At 32.7% G+C, this 21,705-nt stretch overlaps 1 protein-coding gene across 1 annotated transcript in view; it reads left to right on the top strand.

Annotated features, from left to right (window-relative positions):
- The first annotated feature begins 758 nt into the window (after positions 1-758).
- LOC137925232 (uncharacterized) overlaps positions 759-21,705 on the top strand; it is an 84,964-nt gene continuing 64,017 nt past the window's right edge. The window contains exon 1 of the mRNA XM_068768643.1: positions 759-973. The gene's annotated coding sequence lies outside the window, so the exon portion shown is untranslated. The remainder of the gene's footprint in view (positions 974-21,705) is intronic.

Here is a 21,705-nt window from a genome sequence, read left to right as displayed (position 1 = left end):
GCCACCTCATAGATTTTCAATATGAACGGTTGGAAGTGGTATGCATCAAGCGTCTTCCGATAACACTGCTAAGGTCATATGTCTTCTTTATAAAAGTTTATTAAAATTATATTATAGTGTTAAGCATTTATAAGCGCTAATAAATCTTACGAATGAATTTCTCTGAATTTCTTGTGGGTTTTTCTCAGGTAACATGTATTTGGAACCCTTCTAAATTTAATTTGAAGAAAGCCATTATAAAGGAGCTCAATTTGATACTAATTTGAATTTATTGATCTCTTCTGGCATTGTTTTAATAATATATATATAAGTAATCACTAAGTGGTCCTAAGTGGATAGTAATGTCATCGCGAGACGCGTAGTGTTAAATTAGAAGGAATGATGTAAAAAGGCAATGGTCGAATGTAAAATAATTGGATGATTGCGTCATTATTACACGTAGAAAGTTATAAAGATATGCCACGGTTTGGCTATTAAAATTTTTACTAAAAAATATAACGGTGTATGAAGTTTCCTTCGCACCGAACTTACAACAATGTAACAATATGAATAAATAAATGATGTATGATGTATTTCAGATGGTTGATGTGTTATTTTATGTATACTACGAAAAATTTTTTTTTCATTTTTGTTTTGTAATATATTTTTGTGGCAGCCCTATGATTCCTCAGTCCCAACGCTGCATCCGTGCTCTCAAATCAACACGGTTAAATTTAGCCAGTCGAAACCGTGATGTCTATCGCAGCGTACCACTTCCCTTCGCGGAGTTCGCTCCCAGGACCGCTGTGAGTGATAACTCGGGTTTGGTCTTCAACTTTTAGATAATCCGAAGTAAATACAATGATTAAACAAATTCAGTTGGTTCGAACACAACTTAACAAACTATCGTCATGGTGATTGATTTAGATTGTTTGTGTTTCTTATGATTGTGTACGAGATATTTTTGTTTTCAGTGAATTTTTAAATAATTCAGGTAAGTTTTCTTTTGATTAAATAAAATAAAAGAAAATAAAACTCTCAGTTTCATGTAGTTTATTCAAATCACTTTATTTTTCGATAGTTTTATGTATTCATTTTAATTTTTTATCGTTAATACAGCTTATATTTAAACACCTAACAAAAAAAATTTGTAGACTTATGCGTTCAGTTGTTTTTTTTTACATATTTTTTAAAAACATTCATGTAATATTTAATATAAATGTTTATTTTGAATAGAATAGAATAGAATTAAGTATATTTGTAAAAGATTTAAACAAATATCCGGGTGAATTATTTTCCTTATTAATGTGGACCCGTAATGAAGATGTAGATCCAAAAGTCCAAAAATATTGGCAACGTTTCCTTGATAGGTGATAGCTATAGTTTATTACGATGGTTTCCTTTACCGTTTGTAATCGGGGACGAAGTTATAATTCACATAGGGGGCTTTAAAGTCGAGAATCGAATTCACAACATACAAACGTAATTTATCCATTATTATTTATTCTAAAAGAGCTCCAATTATTATATATATCTTTTTGTCATTTCGTATTAAGTATCTTTTGTATTTCTTGTGAAAAGAATAATGGTGAAGGTGTTTACGATTATCATGATTTAAAATCTTGAAATTGCTTTTGTCACACACCATATAAAGATGACTTAAGGTTGAAAACCATCTACCAAGTGTAAGTAATCCACTACTATGTTGAACTATAAAATATTTGAACAATTTGAATAATATTTTGATTACAATTACATACGAACAGCTTATAAAAATGCCCTAGCATTTTACTAAAACTAACTATGTACACACTTTTTCTCTACGAAGTTTATCATCGCTTTATACTATACTGAAACTATACTGGAACAATTATTGCAAATGCATATACAAACATAAAAACATTAATACTAGATATATTCACGTTCACCTTTAATGTGTAATGTTTGATTGAAACAGGCTCGCTATTAGGGTCCTCGAGAGACATTAGATGTAGACTTCAATTACCAATCGCATCTATTAAAAATATATGTCCAGATTTATGTCCAGCTGTGGACATTCTACAGTTAAAATTAAATTAAATTTCTCCTGTTAGAGATATTTTTATTTATACTTATATACGACTGTATACCAATGCAGTTGAAAAAATAAGTATTGCGTTCGAAAAATCATCATATAAATTTTCTTCCTCATGACGTACTGGTCGAATACAAAAAAAGAAAAATGCATAACAAATGAAGGAATGAATTTTGAGAATGTGTTATAAAAGCTGCGCTCGTTTTCATCTTCAAAAGGTCTGGTTAAATTGCTCCTATGAAATAAAACCTCACAGTGCATATACGATGACTTAGTTGTTAATGTTCTGAGAGCGGTAACGAGAGCAACTGTTCGCATCACAAGTTTAAGCTGTTTCCTACTGTCAGACTAACGCTGGCTTAAGCACACTCCTGCGTTGTTTCGCTACTAATTACAACACATTTTATACAGTTTTTGATATTTTTTGCTGGTACAGCTGAGAAATATACAAAAAAAAATAACTACAAATTATTAATGCTGGAGATATTTGTAGTATGTAAATGATATTGTTTCCCGAGACGTGGTCGCTTACGGTGAGACTTGAAAGAAGGCTTTAGTTCAACCAGAGAGCAATAAGGTTGCTCTGCTCGGAATTTCGCGTTTTTCATGTCAGTAAATACAGTAAACGGCGCATGCGCTCGTGCAACGTTGGCTGTTAGAACCGAAAGCTTTACGAGTGGCGATCACAAGCCGGTAGACGTGACGTGGGTAGGTCTCCCACTAGATGTACCGGTGATACAGTAAATGCCGAGAGTTCCTCATGCATCTGTGATTCGGGTGTGGACCAGACCGTGGTGCACCTGCAGTAGCAGAGAGAATAGATGAGAAGATCATCGCCTCACAGATGTGAAGAGGAGTGTCGTCAGACCATTTTAGAAATCTGCACAATGGTAATAGGAAACACAATAAAAAGCAATAAACAAGAATTAGTAAAATAATAAACAAGAGTGATAAAATAGCTGTGATATTAGAAAAGTAAATCAAGTGCGATATAGATAGTAAGATAAAATAACAGGTATTGTGAAAAATAAAGAGTGAGGCGAGGTATGGAAGGAAATGAAAGATATTGGGAAGAACGAAAGATGAGTATGGAAATTCATTAAAATAAATGAAAAATTACAATGTAAATAAAGACCCTGTACGACCATGATAGGTATTGAACGAGAAGCCTCTAAAATAGGGCCATAAAAAAGACAGTAAAACTCTGGTGAATCACCTATTGCTGATATCGCATGCGTGTCAATCAACTGACCTGATGACGATAATAATGATTGATTCCTATATTCGTGGATGACAATGTCCCAAATGAAGTACTATTAGAATGGTCTACCTTCTAACAAATTTCTTTGTAAATATAAACGTCTGCAAACACCGCAAATATTAAATAACATCTTCCTACAAAACTCATTTTTTATTTGTTCATTTAAACATGAAAATTGTGCTTATTTTTCGAAATTGTAACATCTCAAAAACCCTGTTCATGTTTTATATATATAATGGATCAAGTCGCAAAGCCATGAACAAATATATTAGTCTGTTGTAAATTACTAATATTTCTTTTATTATAATAATTAAAAAAATGTTAAAAACGTTGCTTGTGTATGCTAACAACTTCATTCCTACATTCATTCGCGTCAGCCAATAGATAAATGGCATCGACAGGCCTCTACCAAAGTTCTTCAACGGTCCACCTTGTGGGATGACTACCGAAACTTTTCGGCTCTAACGACCGGCAGCTAATAACTTATAAAAAACAACTTAGCCGATACCAGAATAAAATAAAAATAAAGGGCGTTTCAATAATTTATTCAATTAAATCGGCCTTCTTTAGGAGGCCTATATATACCAGCACATATATATATAATATAAATACCAGCTACCTATACACACAATGTTGCCAAATTATCTATCAAAAAAATGCCTAAGCGAACGAGAGCTCCCGTCCCGTGATTAAGGTCGGCTGTAATCAAATTCATATACCAGAGCCCCAATTTAATTTATACTTTGCCCACGCTTAAAAATATTTATTTTCACGGATTTTAAAATAGACTGGTAACACATGTTTTCGTTTCGCGATTCAATAATTTACAAAGACTACATGAATGTATCATTCATAACGTGGTGTTGCTATTATCTTTGAAATCATTACTATATCAAATTAAATGATCCATTTATTTCTTTAATATTTTCATCGTCGTTAATTATCACATCATTTAGTGGTTAAATGTCCACTGCTGGGGATAGGTCACCCCAAGAAATTTAAAATAGAACTCGGATCAAACTCCTTTGGAACCTTCGTAGATATATTTAAGTTAGTATGATTATAAAGGGAATCAATCAAGGAAATAAAGGGGATCAGTCAAGACTGAAAGAGAAATAAAGAAATAAAAAGAAGGATGTGAAATAATTAATTAAAAATTGTTATTTCCCTGTCCCTAAACGAGATATGGGAAAACGAAAACCTCGCAATAACGGGGGCCCATTAAAAGGGAAAAAGGAGAGGTGAGCAGTAGGTTACTAATAGGACTGAGACTTGCGATGGTACGTCGCGGGATCGATTCCCGGGATACAGTGTTGTATAATTCACACTTTGTGCATTAAAGATACGGGAATCCCACTACTTAAGAACAAATTTCCAGAGGATGAGCAATAGCGGCGAAGGTACAAAATGACATTCTATTTCTATTTTTTATAATTTTATCTTTCATTTGCAACATTCTTATGCAATCAGTGACAATACATATTAGTTATGTACATATACATAAATTAAGACGTACTAAATGATTTTTATATATACGTGATTGATACTAATACATAACCCTAAAATAAAATCATTAGTAAGAGAATTAAATGAATAAATTTGTAAACAGTGAAACGATAAATAAATGTAAAGTCTATTATTTGTTGTCTATGGTCTCTGAAGACATAAACCCGCTCCAACTATCTCCAGTTACTTCCTTATTTCTATTACCTAATGCGATTGCATTTAATAAATGCTTTTGTAACAAATCACAGAGTAATCCACCTTCTATTTACATCGGCTAACTGTGTTTTACGACGTACAACACTGACCCAGAGCTCCGCATATAGACTAATAAAAGAACAGAGCATCTGTTCTCTGTTATCGGACGATCACACAGTCGCGATCTGCGATGTACAGTCGCGGACAAAAGTCTAATCAACGATAACTATTTTTAAAAAAAAGTCTGAACAGACTAATATCTTTTTTTTAATATTATTGTTTTTCTTATTGTATATTATCACAGGTGTTAAGCAGTTAGGTCCTATTTTGGTATTATATTTAATAATACTCACGGCTGAATTACAGAGAAGTGTTGACAATTTAGTATATCTGTTTGACATATGTTACCGTTTAGTAAAATACCATATGTTAGCTCTTTTGTCATAAAGTAAACGCGATCGTAATTGACCGTTTTACGTGTAAAACCCTTTCCATATTGTTATAGTTTTGACGTGTTACTATTTATCAGATAATCTAATTGATTTATGAATAGTAACACAAACAAATCAATAATAATTATTATTAATAGGTTCTAGAGTGAATATCGAGGAAGCGCAGCATAGGACGAAGACCCACAAGGTGAACAAACCACTGTATTAATCTCGTTATAAGATGATAGATGTAAATCACTTCCAACTGGTTCTATTTGAAATCCATGGTGGAACCTATTAAGTAGTGCACATTCTGCTACTGAAATGGTGTTTACTATTATTATTACATGTATTGGTAAACGAAACACTATATCTACGTCAATCACAATTAAAGTTATTAATAACAATACCTTTAAAGCGTCTTCTATATAGATATTCTTTACAAAAAAAATTATTAATTATTTTGACACATTCTATACGCGTCTGTACTTTGGTTTTTAGGAATGCAAAACATTATTACACTTCAATCACTTCCTGTTCATCTATTTAATAAAGCTTTTTGGTTGTGATGTTACCTGTTACCTATTTCAAATTGTTTTTAAGCATTTGAAAACTTCGCTGGCACAGCCGCGTTTGGCATGGAGCTTGGCAAACTTAGTTTTTTTTTATTTTAAATATATTCGTGGACTCCTGCTGCCCATCGTTCGTGGGCATCTCTTAGCTGGCTTTTAAATCAAACACACGAGAAGAGAGTGAGGACTATTTATTATGTCCACCATCTTAAGTGATGATGAATATTCCTTATCTGCATTGGTAATAAAATGGTTTTAGACAAAATTACCAGTCGCCCTTTTTACTTTAAAGCCTAAATAAAATATAGAGGTCTTTTTTTTTAAAAATTAACAACAGTTTGGCTGTACATTTAAAAGCTTTCTATTAGTACTAGCTTAATATACTACAGTGAAAACTACGCACTAAGCTTTTAATCCTATAGTGAAATTTTCAAGCAAATATAACGCTCCAGTTGGTTTATGACTAAGTAGGCTTTGGGATAATGAAATATAATTTATGTGCCTTGTTTATACCTTTCTCTGTATAACAATTATACGGAAGTTTAATACAAAAGCCTAGAATTGTCATTCAATTATTATAAATTTTATTAAAAAAGTAGTATACAATTCGTTTTAAAAGATTTTTAAGTGAATCCAAGATATTAGTTAAAGTGATAACGAAAAAAAAATTAGACTGAATTCGTTTTAGCCTGCTTTCAGATCAACGCTGGCTGTTAAAGGATGTTATTATAGCGCAGCGTAATTAAGTTATAGGTTTTTTTTTTATTAGATTCTTTCTTGCCATGACGTACAAAGCATTTACTATAATAATTCAAAAAACATTTTGAATAAAAAACTCAAAAAGCGATGTTTTACTCTATCGTAATTATCCTTCAATAAAAACACTACTTGTTTTGACGTTTTTATGAAAAAAATATTTGGCGATTCATTTTTATTTAAACAGCATTATTCAATATGTTCATTAAGAGTATTCTATGCTGTCTTTTACTCGAGACATTTTATGATCTAGTTGTTAATTAATTTTGTTGTCCGCTGCATATAAACTACTCAAAACAAAATAGGGCCCACCGCAACTTTGTCTCTAATCGTGTTTATAAATAACTCATATACTAATCATTGACAAAATGAAGCAATACCACTTCTAGCACACATGTTTATTAGTTCATAATGATGTTTTAAAAGTTAACTTTTTTGTTGATTTCAAATGAGTAGACAAAAAAGTAAAATGCTTAAATTTATCCATTTCTTACATTTTCAATCGTTTGTGTTCTCAGTCTTGCTTTAAGCGCAATACTTTGATCAAACTTTGTTTAGCTGTGTTTTTTTCATTTCGGCATTATTCCCGATTAAAATGCCAGATTCTCGTCGTCATATGGATGTGGAAACTTCGACAAGGGCAGTTCTTTTGCTTCAAGAGGGAGAATCGCAAAGATCGGTTCATCTTGCCTTGGTGTGTCACGGCGAGCTATTCGAAACGTATGGGAGCGGTTCCAGGAGACAGGTAGTGTGGCTAGAAGACCTGGGTCAGGAAGGATTCGAGCCACAACTGCTCAAGAAGACCGGTACGTTTGATTGACTGCGCGCCGGGACCGCACGACAACCGTCCGGACCTTGCAATCCCGGCTAAGGCAATCTACTGGCACACGCGTTAGTGGTCAAACCATTCGGAATCGACTCCACGAGGACGGGCAACATTTTAGGATGCGTGTTATTTGTTTAAAATTAACAAGGGCTCACCGGGCAACACGTTTGAGGTTTGCGCGTGAGCATTTGGACTTGACCATGGACAATTGGAGGACAGTACTCTTTTCAGACGAGTGTAAAGTTAAGTTTTTTAGCGATAACAGACGTGTACGTGTGTGGCGAAGAGAAGGAGAACGTTTTACTGAACCATGCATGCACGGTACTGATCGTTTTGGGGGCCCGAGTGTGATGATATGGGGCGGTATAAGCTTGTTAGGCAAAACAGAGCTGGTGATCTTGAACGAAGGGACGGTGACTGCAGCCAGTTACATCGAGCAGGTAATCCGACCTTATGTCATCCCATATTCACAAAGAGTAGGTGATAATTTTGTGTTTATGCAAGACAACGCTCGTGCGCATACAGCTAGGGTCACTCGGAGGGCACTTTCTAATGCCAATATCTCGGTTTTACCTTGGCCAGCAATGAGTCCCGATCTCAACCCGATTGAGCATTTATGGGATCAATTGAAAAGAAGTCTTAAAGAGACCCATAGCCACGTTAACAGCCAACAGAACCTCATAAACGCGCTGAAACTCTGTTAGGAACCAATACCCGACCAAAACATCACTCATCTGATTGAGAGTGTTCCAGATAGGCTCAGAGAGTGCATACGGAGCAAAGGAGGTCCTACTCGATACTAAAGAAAAGCTCCCGGCAAATTTATTAAAAACAAACAGTGACTATAAAAGTTTTTATTGACAGTCTACTTAGTCCTCATTTTCTCTAAAAATGTGTATTTGAGTGTATTGCGATAAAATTAAACAATTCAAACGTTATTTTGTGTTTACTTAATGTGTAAAACCCTAATTTGACATCGACTAATTGTAAAAATTTAATAATCATGTATGCACATAAATTAAGGGGCAAAATGATGGTGGGCCCTATTTTGTTTTGAGTAGTATATATTAAATATTAAAGTTTTTGATAAAATGTATTGGAATACTACTGTATATAGTGCCTTAGGAATGCCAGATAACAATAAATAAGTAAATACTTTTATTGTTTATTTCATTATCCCTGGTCTTAGATGTGTAATTATTTTTCCTTCTTAATGCTGATACACTAACAAATCTATTGTTATCACCAATCATTTGACGTTACGAACAATATCTAGATAAAATAAACAATAACTGATTAACAAGATAGCTTCTTGAAAAATTACATTTTTTAATATTCTCCTGAATCAAAGATACAGTCCCTATGGACCCAAATGAACACGTCATCAAATGAAAACAAAACTGAAAAATGTATCTATCGTTCATTTTGTTTATTCTTCAAACCGGCACTTCATAACGCAAACATGTCTTTTTTAACTTTGATCTTTAATTGCAACATTCCATTACTAATGTCTTAGTCTGAGCTATATAGAGACGTAAAAATATATTTGCTACTCAAAATATGAGAACCAGAGGCCCAAAATTTTCAAAGATTCTAAAAAAAAAAACAATTACTCACTATAAGACCATTTGATAATGTATTTTGAGTTATCCCTTTTAAGACATTTAAAAAAATGTTCTTTATTACGTCGAAGCATTTGAAATTTGGTATGTACAATACTTGTATTGCGCAATCTATTTTATCGAAACCAAGCTTGAAGCGGCTAAATTATTTTGCAGATTAACATCTATTCTGCACAGTAAACATTGAATGGTTCAATGGAATGAGATATTGGATGGTCTCAGTGGGATTGGTACATCAAAACAAGGGTAACACCCCAAATAAAATGTAAAGATCCAAAATGTTATAACTAAAACAAAATACTTAAAAATATAATATTTCTTAATATATAGTAGATATACACATGCTTTTAAAAATACTTATTATTATATTTAAAATAAATACTATTTCAAATCACTAATCTTGTTTTAAAATTATTTTTCATTAATAAAAATTGATAAAGATGTAACACAATGAATTTTTGCTAACGGTGAGAATGGCGTAAAGATATGCATCAAAAGTGATCGTTTTAAATGAACTTATAAGCAAACAAAATAGTAATTTTGTTAAAAAAAATTACGTTCTACTGGATTTTATTCTTCCTTTTAAAATATTAGACCCAGAGCAATAAATGTAACAAATTTATGTAAATAACGTTGCTTCGAGTCTTTGAGGCTTCATAAATTATTTTCTTACGCCGATATAATCTATATAGAAAATATCATATTCAACAATATAAAGCGTTTGCGCCTTATTAAAAGACGTTTGTAACACTTTATCAATTTATTTAACACACGAACAAATTTTTATTAGCGCTTGAGTGCGAGCAAAAAGGACGTGCATTCGTCGTAGGACTCTGGGGCGCAATGTAATCTGCAACCGAGTGAAAGCGGGCAATAGAACAAAGGCTCAAAAGAAACAAAAGTAACAAAAGGTCTGCGCCCGCGTCACCGGTGCGTGCATGTGCTCGCTGCACTAATTCGGCACACTAAGTTCGCCCGTCGGCTACGCTCGCCCACAAAATCTTACACCTATTATTCATTCAGACATCACGTCAGTGTATATACGACTCCCACAAATATGATATTTTCTATTACACTTATCGGATTCCTCAAAATAACGTCCGTCTATTTGTACAATTTTTCATTATCAAACTTTTGAAAATTAAGATCATGTGCAGCACCGCCTGTGCATTAGTAATTTTTTTTAAAAAATGTCCACTTCGTTAATCAGATTTTGAATTTGGTGACTGAAAAAATTACTGGACTAATAACAGTTATGTCAAGATAATAAGCGGAAGTAGTATGTAATTTGGATTTGAAAAGCCTAGATATTTGCCGCTGGAACGCATTGCCTGTAGTCGATGAGATAGAATAAAAATCATATGCGATGTGACTAAGTGAGATTTACTTTTTTTAAAAAATCTAATCTTAATCGTTTATTCATTACTGGAGTGTTAGTCTGATTTGAAACGCTTAGACAAAATTGATGACGAGTTGTTTCCATGCTATTCTTTCCTCTGTTTTCCTCAGGGCAGTAGTAATAAAGTCCGGTTTTTGTCATCACTTGATTTTGACATTGACGAGCAACTGTCTCCCCTATAATTAGTAGTTTATTAAAGAGACATCTGGTTTTTCGCGCGCTTAAAACTCTGTAACAGCACATCGTGGAGAGCTTAGTCTTGATCTTGTGTCAGTCAAGGACTGGACTCGTCTTAATAGGCTTAATTTTTTTTATAAAAAAGTAAATGATCTGAATAATAATTTAGATTTAAATTATTATTTGCACTATTTTAAAACATAATTGCCCACCAATGCAATCTCGAAAACGTGGTTATATGTTTACATAATACGATTAAGTGAATTAATTGATATATTGCAGACATTAATTATCGTCCGTTAGCCTCGCCTGTCCGTTAAGAAGTGTGCCGCTAAAACCAATCCTTGAATCAATTTTCCTTGTTACCGATGTCTGGGTCTCTGGAGCACATCACACTATATTAAGGTAAATCACGAATCTATTGGTTAATTGTATTCTGGTAGACAGTCTTTAATACGACTATACATCATCTAATTCGTTTAGAGTAGCTCCCCCCCCCCCCCCATACTGGGTGGACCGACGATATAATTAAGGTCGCTGAAAGTCTCTGGATAAGGTCAGCGCAAGACCTGTCATTGTAGCAATCTATGGGCCAGATATAAATAGTATATTTTGTAACAAAAGAGAAAAAAAATTGGCTAGAATAGTAATAAATTATGCAAACGATGGTAAACCTGAAGAAGATGAAAAAGTTGTCCGACTGGAGACAGACAGATTAGCAACTAGAGCTAAGATGTGAAGAAGTAGAAGAAAAAAAGAAAATCAAAGAGTAGCGCTTAGTGTCAGAAACAATAAAGTGTAACTCGTCAAAGCTCCAAAAATACGTACACACGTTTCAGTCAATAAAGCTTAACAAAGGGATTGTTCAAAATTATCCTTTATTTTCCACGTTCTTTTACACTATTTAGTATATTCCGTTTATCGTGAATTTGATGAGCATTTTATTCTTTTTTGAGATTACCATCATGACAATAAACATTTCTAGTTGTTACTATAAAGATAACATGTAAGAACAGAGAACAATAAAACATTACGTTTTAACTTTCTTGTCTCTAAAGTAACCGACACGTTGATCACGGAAGAGTAAGCACTTAAAGGTCAAAAATCATAAAGTGCCCATTAACTAGTAACCCAGAATTTAACACCCAGTACACTCAACACAGTATTTATGTTTCGGCTTTGAACTCATTATAAGATCGAAATGTAGGCAATGAGGGAGCAATAAAACTCGATCTTGATTCGATGGAGTGACGTGACGTCATACTCCAAAGCACAATGTACAGTCGCGTGCAAATTACAATTCTCAAATTGTTTCTTCATCCATTTCCTATTAGTGTACAATTTATACCAATATGATAAAGTTAAAAATATTGTAACTGTATTTTTTGTTGATCATTTATAAAAAAAAATTTGTTTGTAGGTCAACAATTCAAATCTTTGCTTTACAAATATATTTTTATCGATTCCCTTATTTATCACCAAACGTCAAGGCGTCATCATCATCATTATTTTAATCGCAGGAAGTCCACAGCTGGTCATAGGTCACCCTCAATAAATTCCAGAGCGGTAAGAAGCAGCCTGAATTAACCATCTTCCGACAACTTTATGAAGGTTGCCCGTCTACCGTATTGGGAGATCTCCTTTATGCCCCCTTTATCTCTCTATCTGTTCGCTGTATTATCTGGCCTGACCACTACCATTTCAATTTACCAATTCTCTATGTTGGTTCATTTATTTTCATTCCTGATTCGATCTTATAAATGCATGTTGCGAGATAACCAAACAAAACACATTGTGTACTCGTATAATCATTATAAGAAAAATATTATCACTTAATTAAAGTCGAAGCTGATAGCCTGTGACAGAAACGGAGCAGTCCGCAAACTAAAAGCTAAAGTCATACTGTTTACAAAATATAAAACTGGTTTTGTTATGAGTAACAGTTATTTATCACATATCGTTTCTGCTCATTAGGTGATATATCAAAATCATCACGCTTGCAAGCGATTTGGCGATCGCAGTATGGTATTATGGAACGCAAAGGACACTGCTGCCCATCCTATGGTAACTTGTCTGTGAGCAGTGGCAATTCTATCTAATTAATGCACAAAGTGTGAATTACATATAAGAATGTATTGCGCAAATTAAACCCGTGACCTACGGTCGTTTCAGTTATCTACCGTGGGCTACCGCTGTTCACATCATGTGTAGTCTTATTATGTCAATAAATTAAGTGATTATTCTGATAAGTTATTTATTTTTTTTCTATTAGACTGCGACGGGCTTGCAACTTTTGACCATACGATATGTATGGGTAGCTAGTAGTAGTCAAATTAAAAATATAATATTTTTTTAATCGACTACAGGCAAAGCAATTGACGTCCGTCTCGCATGATGTTATATGATGACGAGGTCTACAATGCTTCATGCTTGCCTAGGAGAAACCTATTCACTTTTAAATTGATATAATAGTTAGCTGGAAACAACAAAGCCGATAAGTTGTTCCATAAATATGTAAATAAACAAACTTACGTGAGTATTTACCTACAACTAAACTCCCATTAAATTCTTTCTAAAATCGAAGTCTATCTTAACGTAGATATAGAAAAAACTTTTATGTTTATGGCAAAAAAGCCGCTTGTTGTCATTATTATAATATTATTAAGTTTAGGCACGTATACATAATGACATGCAGTTTAAAAATTAAAATAATTCTTATTATTAAATTCTTTTTTTATCTTATCATTAAATTCTTTTCTTTTAAAAGCTAACATGTTAAAAATGGCAGTGTGTAGCGCATTTAGCCTCGTTACTATTTGGTATTTTGGACAATAAAAAACCCAGACATCTTTATAAAAAATAGTGTATACTCAATGCGACGGAATTCTGTCTAGATTTACGATTTAGTGAAGCATTGAAATGTACCTGTAAGTTAAAAACAAGAACCTGAGCTTTAAATATCATTATAAAGTTTATTTATTATAACTTAAAAAACAACAATATTTATATTTTTAACTACAAATTACCATCCAGTTTTTTATCGAAAACTTCAATGCCAATTGTTTTAATTGTAAATTAGCAAAAATTGTATACTTTGCATATTCATATTTTTAATCATATTTATTATGTTACTATCGTGAGTCGATTTTTTATTCTATTTTTTTGTTTATTTTTTTCCTAAATCCTATTTTTAATTACGATTGGGAATACTAAAGACCGGGTTAAATATTCAAAAATCAAATAACGTCCTTACTGAACAGCGTTGTAGTACAGGTTAAGTTGTAATGTAGTGCGTAGCTTATATAACATTTTGCCTGTAATCATTTTAATAGCTTTAAGCATAGTTTCCTTTCATTATTTTTAATTAATACATCCTTTTCTATTCTTTTTTTTTTCTTTCATCATTTCTGCCGTAGACGTCCCCTGCTGAATATGAACCTCCCATGTAGATTTCCAATAGGACCGGTTGGTAGCAGCGTGCATCTAGCATCTTCCGAAAACCTTAACAAGGTCGTATGTCCACCTTGTAGATGAACGTCTACACTGGCCTTGCCGGACTGTTCTTATGTGATTTCAAATTTTAACAACAACTCTACTGCTTTACTAACAAAATATTTAACGCGAATCATTACAACGTAATCATTTTCAGGTTGAAAACGTACAAGAAATCACGACTAGCCAGGTCGACTATTACAAACAGCGCTTCAATTGTTTTGAACTAATCATCCCTAGTCTATTTCCATCATCCTTGACACGCGGTTGCGACACGGACCACAGAGTAAATGCGTATATAGCTCTATGCCAGTTTGTATATAGGGCAACATTTAACTGACGCAAATAGTAACCACATCGTAAACATACGACTGTAATAATCATAGGAGCAAAAAATCGTAAAAAATTATCTATTATTTTATCTAATTTAATAATAAAACTTCTGAAATTATGAAAATAAATACAGTAACTAAACCCTGAAAGAAAACACCTTAAGAATGTCAACACGATAATATATCTGAATGAAATATATTTATGTCCAATCAGTACTATAGACGATGGATTTCATTCCGTATGCTCTTTTGGAAGAACTTTCTAATCTACGCTGGGAACAAATGTCACTTGTTTTTAAAGTTACATGGTGAAATATAGATTGTGGCTATTATTTTTCAACAGCGATGCCAATATTTTATGGGCTTATTTCTGGAACGGGCTTAGTTTGGAAGACTTAAATAGTTATGTATTATTACATAGGCATTAGTAGGATTGTTTAATATTTAGTTAGGTAGGAAAAGGAGTCTAGCCGACTAAGATGTCAATGTGGGCATTACGAGAAGGCCGCCTTAAGCCTGCATACGTGGGTTGTCAATCCCGAGGAACTTAACTGGTGCCTCTCCCTATAAGACCATTGACACGGCACCCAAAAGCCACAAAGCCTCATTTACAGTTTAAAGTTTTCTTACTTCAGTAATCGTTGATCAAAGTAGACAAACGTTGTAGATATGGACCTCGTTTGTCTTGGTCGCGCAGGTTGTAGAGAGGTATTCAAAATCAAGGAGGTAAATTTTTAAAATCTTTTTTAGTCAGGTTCTTTTAGAACGTAAATACTTGTAATAAATAATACTAAAAAATAAAAATCAATCAGTTCAAATTTTTCACGATAAATGTTCGTCCCAAGTGGCAAAAGGCTGAGTATATCGTTCATGCCTACGGCCGTCGAAGGAGAAAGCTTCTCGAGAGGTACGAACCGATAGACGCGGCGTGGATAGGCTCACCACTGGATGGACCAACGACATAGTCAAGGTCGCGGCATGCTCCTGGAAAGGCCGATTATCGTGGTGATCTTTGAGGTAGTCCTATGCTTTGTTGTGGGTATCTATCGGCTGACAAGAAATGTTAAATCTAATATATAAAATTCTCGTGTCACGGTGTGCGTGATTTTCGTGAATCTTAGCGCGCATATCGGCCAGGGTGGAGAATCGGACAACATCTATTTTTCATCCCCCTAAGTGTTAAGGGTGGTCCACTCCTTTTTTTTTAAAAACAAATTTTTTCTTATTATTTTTTTATAATACAGCATATAAATATACATACAACCCTAAATTTTCATTCCTTTACGATCTTTTATTTGTTAATAAAAAACTTTAATTTTTTTTTTGCAAAACAACGTTTGCTATATCAGCTAGTAATATAAATTGTTAAAAGTTAAAAATACTAAAGTATTTTCACGGTTAAAAGAGTCTACGAACTTTACTTGGAAAATTGTTAAAAAAATTTTACGGCGTTAACACGGTTCCTTTTCACGAGTCGAATAAATCTAAACAGAAATACAGCTGAATGGACGGAAAGATACGTTACGACAAAAATAAAAATTGAGTTATGGCGTTTTGTGCTGAAATATCTTTTGCGGGGCGAGTTAAGGTGCTCTGCCACTGGACGTTAATCATGTTGACAGTGAATTATTTTGACATTCAGAGGTATTTTTAAATATATGATGAATTTGTATCAATTCTTTATACAGTTTTGGGTACGGAGATAAAATGAAAAATTTTCACAACGGTTACGGCAAACAAATCGACTAACGTATGTAGCAAAATTGTTCATAAAGGTTAAATATGTATTATTATTATTTAAAAAAATCTTTATACTATACATAATGTATGTACTGTTCAGTCCCATGAATTACATACATGGTGCGGACAAATGTTCCAGAAACCATGGCCCTCATACTAGAATAAAGTAAAAAAAATATGCATTGAAACAACCAGAATAAAGTAATTTGATTATTTCAATTAATAAACCTTATACAGTTAAATATTAATTCATTATTAAAAATAAATAAAATAAGTTATTCATTATGTACATCGATGAGAGAAAAATTAAGTCTTTGTTTATAAAATCACCAAAATTTTGAACAAAACAATTAGATTAACAAGCATAATTAATTATAAGCGAGATTAACCTATGAGAAGCGACGTAATGAAGGATAGAAATTTAAAACTGTATAATGCAATACTCGTGAAAATATAAACTGTTGGGAAAAAGTTCCTTCGCATTTCATATAAAAAATCGAGTCATTTTTTAGAAGTTTATAATTTATATTATAGTTATAAATGTGGGTGCCATTTCGTTCGGAAACTTTTTTTTTCCATCCTACAGTTAGTAACATGACGTTGTTTCTATAGAACTTTGTGATTTTCTAAATAAAAATGGAACAAGTTTTGTCAGTACTCTTTCAGAGACCGGAATACATTAGGAAAAAGAATTTATACCAATGTAATAAACTAGGTTATGCTGTTGGTGTGACAAATAAACACAAGTATTTTTTTTACATTTAATGGCCCCCGCTATTGGAGGCCTCTCGTACCCCTTATTTGTTGGGATCAGGGTCTTTGTTTACAAATAAGTTTTTCACAATTTTATCCTTATTCTTCACTCTCTTTCATACTTCTCAATTTCTTTAATTCTTACCTTTTTTCCTTCACAATATCTTTCATTTTGTTCTTTCATTCCTTTTATACTTTCATCGCCTTCCTTCCATCATCTTATTATTCTTAGGTGGCTAGGTACATTATTTATTCTTTATTTTATTACTTATCCAATTTTTATATCACAGTTTTCTCTTTTTGGGTTTGATTTCTTTTTTAATACATTACTACACTTTTCTTATTCTATTTTACTCTATTTTCCTATTATTAATTGACTAGTTATTTTATGTGCAGTTTAATTGGTACCTACTTATCTATACTGTTTTATTCCTTCTAATAGTATCGCTCACCACCCTACGAGCAAAAAACATACGTAATTAGCATAAGGTTGGTTATAGATTTTGGTCGGACATCAGCCGGTGTTGGCCACATTGTTATAACAAACATAGCAACAGCAGCTATTGATCTATACAATGTTGTGTCAAACATTACACTAGACAATAATGTTGTATTCTTTTCCGGTTTTGTCCGTGATGACGTCATTTAATATTTTACTAACTGGCCGGAAGTAATCACACGCTACACTGTTGAAATAATAAGCAGTTGCTTCTGCCAATACGTGGGCATGATCGCCAAGCCACCTTTAATATTTTTAACGCTGTCTTAAACTAAAAAGTATAAAACAGAGAAGAAATATAGAGTGATTGATTATGGGTGTAAAAGCTATAAAGCTGTCAATTAATGTATGGTACACCATCAATAGTTTCAGAAATTATAAATAGCGGAATAATAATATAGTAATAAAAAGCGTCTGCTGTGATTTCTTGAGGGATTTGGGTTGACTTCAATAAGGCTAACCCCGATGCAAAATAAGCGCAATGCCGCTTGGTTGCGGAAACAAGCCCGCAGAGACGTTTTCAAAACTCAAATTAATTATTAACTAATTAAAACTAATTATTTTTGACTATATCTTTCTGCACACTTAGTACTGCCAGAAGTTATTAGTTTGTCGCATTTAAAAAAAAAATTGAAAAGTGATATGGTAAAATAATTCAGAAAACCTTACACAAGATGATTGGAAGCAGGTATAAAAACCTAAAAACGATTTGCTACCATTCAGCTAAAATCGCTCCTTTAAATCATTTACACCAACAACCAATGATCCTGTATATACGTAAATTACCATATGTTGTAGAAATAGACTCAATCAACTTTGTCGGCATTGCTAATTTAATTCTTACCAATACAAAACAGTTTCGGAGAATCTTTTTGTATTAGATTAAGAGCGTAATAACGCCTTAAGAGACCCTAAACGCTCCTTTGTCCGTCAGTGCAGACAAACCTGTTAAGATCAGAAAAGGCAGAAAAATGAGCCGATTGGAAAATTGAAGTAGAAGTGGCAGGTCCTATACTGAACAGGAAGGTTCTAGAATGTAAGCCACGAAACAGCAAACGCAACGTAAGAGGTTCACCCAAAAAATGAACAGACGTTTTTGATGAGGTCGTTCCAAGACGCTGAGTAAAGTCGACTTTCAACCGGTCTTATCGGAATTCTACAAGAAAGGCCTTTGTATATCAGTGGACTACCTACGGTTGAAATAATAAAGCTAATATTTTTTCCTATCCGTAGCTACTAATGAAACATTTTCAGTCTGTTTTGAAAGATTTTTATCCATAAACACAAAATCTGGACAATATATTTTGTAGTAAAAACAAAAACGGAGTATCTTATTGATTGACATTATACAAACCGAATTTTATTTTAGAAACTTACTCGTCAATGTCTGGAAGAAGAAGATAAGAAAATACTTCACAACACTACATCAGCGGGGAAACATTTGAAAACAAAAATTAAATAAACACACAGTATCGTAAATAGGTATCCGACAATCAACCTTGGCACCTCGCGCAGTTTCTTTCTGCATACAAATATATTATTTAGCCATGTTTATATTTCTACGAACAAATAGGCCAAGTTCTAGATGCGTGGTATTTGGTATAACCACCGCATTCCAACAAACGTGAACGTTTCGGTTTTGTGTTGCAAGATATGAATCGGTCTTTGAGATATTTATTTATCTCTTAAATAAAACGGTATATACCGATCATAGTATGGTTGACTTTTATTTAAATATAAGCCAATTAACAAGCTCTTATATTGAGCTTTACATCTTCATAAATCGACAATTTCAAATAGCTCTGTTGATACTGGCCGAAATTGCGCAGTTTAGCATTTACTGTTATTTAATGTGTAAGAAAATTTATTAAAAATCTGTTCAAAAAATTTGAATTTATTACTCTTGTAATTCGGCTTGGCTCTGCGTATGAAGTTCGGTGTCGTCTAAAAAATAATTAATATTTTTTAAATCAATCATCAACATTATCAGTACGTGTCGCGAGGCAAGTTTCTCTTAAGAAATGTTCTACGAAAATAAATTAAAAAAACTTCAGTATCGATAGCACATAAGTACACCTTTAAATTATATACATATTGTTTTTATTTATATGCTATAGATGTAAAAGCTTTAAACTAGTAAAAAGAATAGATACAGCAATCTATCTGTTATGTAAATTGCCGAAACAACATGAATACCAATACAGAAACATGTATAGCTTATAAACGTTGATTGGGTAAGACGTAAAAGCTTTTAGGGGTTGAATGTACAACTCATTTGCTGTCAATTATTGTATGGTATGCCCTATCCAAAAATCTATGGTGTCACAAATAATAAATAATGTAAATAGAAAAAAAGAGAATAAATAATTCGGATAACTACATATTAAAATTAATTATTGATAACTAACCTGTGGGTTTTGTATTGCAATAATTCATTGGCTTAGCGCATTTCGATAGAAAAAAATACATCAATGTAACAAATGTCATAGTAATCACTTTGTATTGCTTGATTAATAATAAGTGTAAAAGCTTCAAGGTATCTAATTAAAACTTAAACTATCGCAATAATATCATTTCAATATTCCAGTTAATAATCAAGCTAAAAATTTGAAGAATGTTAAATTCAAACAGAAAATGAGACATCACGCAAATAAAAAAAATAAAAAGGTGTTAAAGATCAGACGACAATTAAAAAAGCAGAGAGCACTTGCCAACAGCTCAATCGTTATAAATATAGTTGCTACTTCATATTCGCATAGTTTGCGATATGAAGTAACAATTCTGAATATCAAAAGACAGACAACTTTATTCTTGTCCAAGCATAATATTTTTACAACTGGCCAGTATTCTACTTCATTCCAGTAGACATCGGTTATAAAACAACGTCTTCTGAACCTAGAAAAACGATTGTTTATTAAACAACATTCAAAATATGTCAGAGTGAAACTTGTTGTGAAATACTTTTATATTCTTATACAAAAATTTAATTCTGATTATGTCAAAATAAATAACAAATTATTTTACTTAAAAAAACCGATAATAAATATTTTCACTTAAAAAAAATTGCGTATGATATATAATAAAAAAACACTTAAAATACATTATTTAATTTAGTCATATCAGTCAGCTTTTACTGATTTATATACATTTTAAAAGGAAATTAATTGTTTTTTTTTTTTACTACTAGTCCATATATTTTGTTGATTGCAAATATGACATCTATTCGCGACCACAGACTTAAAACCATTGGTCTATTCAACTTATATATTAAAGACTGTATTTAAATTTGGAACATAAGTTCCAAATTTATTTATTTGCTTTAAACATTTAAGCCAACAGTATTTCTAGATATCACCTTTCATTTTAAATATTAAATGGCTCGGTTTGGATCAGTCGTCTTGCGAAATTTAATAGGTTAGTGACATTTAAAGCGTCTATTCTTATTGCGTAAAATTTGTTCTAATTACAAAACATAATTCTGAAGTTCTTATTCAAAATCAAGACTGAGTCCGGGAATAATGACCTAAAATAGATTCTCGGAACTATTTATCAACAAATTCTCCATATCTCGATTCATTTAAGTTTAAAGATATTGTAAATCTTCTAATATATAAAATTAATGTGTCACGGTGTGCGTGATTGAACTACAAAAATACATATAACCCTAAATCTTCACCCCTCTACGATCAACCCTTATTTTTTATTTGTTAATAACAAACATCGCAAAACAACGTTTGCGGGATTAGCTAGTGTCATTACAATTTTTGAAAGAAAGTCTTATACTCTCCCTGCCCTTTTAAAGGACAGTGTTTTGAGGGTTCTTAACCAATAAATGCTTCACGCTGTACATCCTTAATACTGCCACACTTTTTTCGAATATTGCCGCCGTAATTTGAGGCCCCATCTGATTTTGGCCTGTCCCAAAATCATTTATTTTTATTAATAAATCTTTTCATATAGATTTTATTTCTTTACTCTTTCTTCGTTTGTTATGTGATCTAACTTTTCGCTTCTTTTATTCTATATTTCTCCAAAATACATCTACATACTGATTTTCTTTCATGCATCGCCTCTCCCTCGTTTTTCAAGTA

This window comes from Battus philenor, unplaced genomic scaffold (genome assembly GCF_028537555.1).
Source record: "Battus philenor isolate CCGP_79_NKW_IND1 unplaced genomic scaffold, ilBatPhil1.0.hap1 SCAF_26, whole genome shotgun sequence".
Lineage (NCBI taxonomy): Eukaryota > Metazoa > Arthropoda > Insecta > Lepidoptera > Papilionidae > Battus > Battus philenor.
The sequence above is the reverse complement of the archived record's forward strand: the minus strand, read 5'-3'. Positions and strand labels throughout refer to the sequence as shown.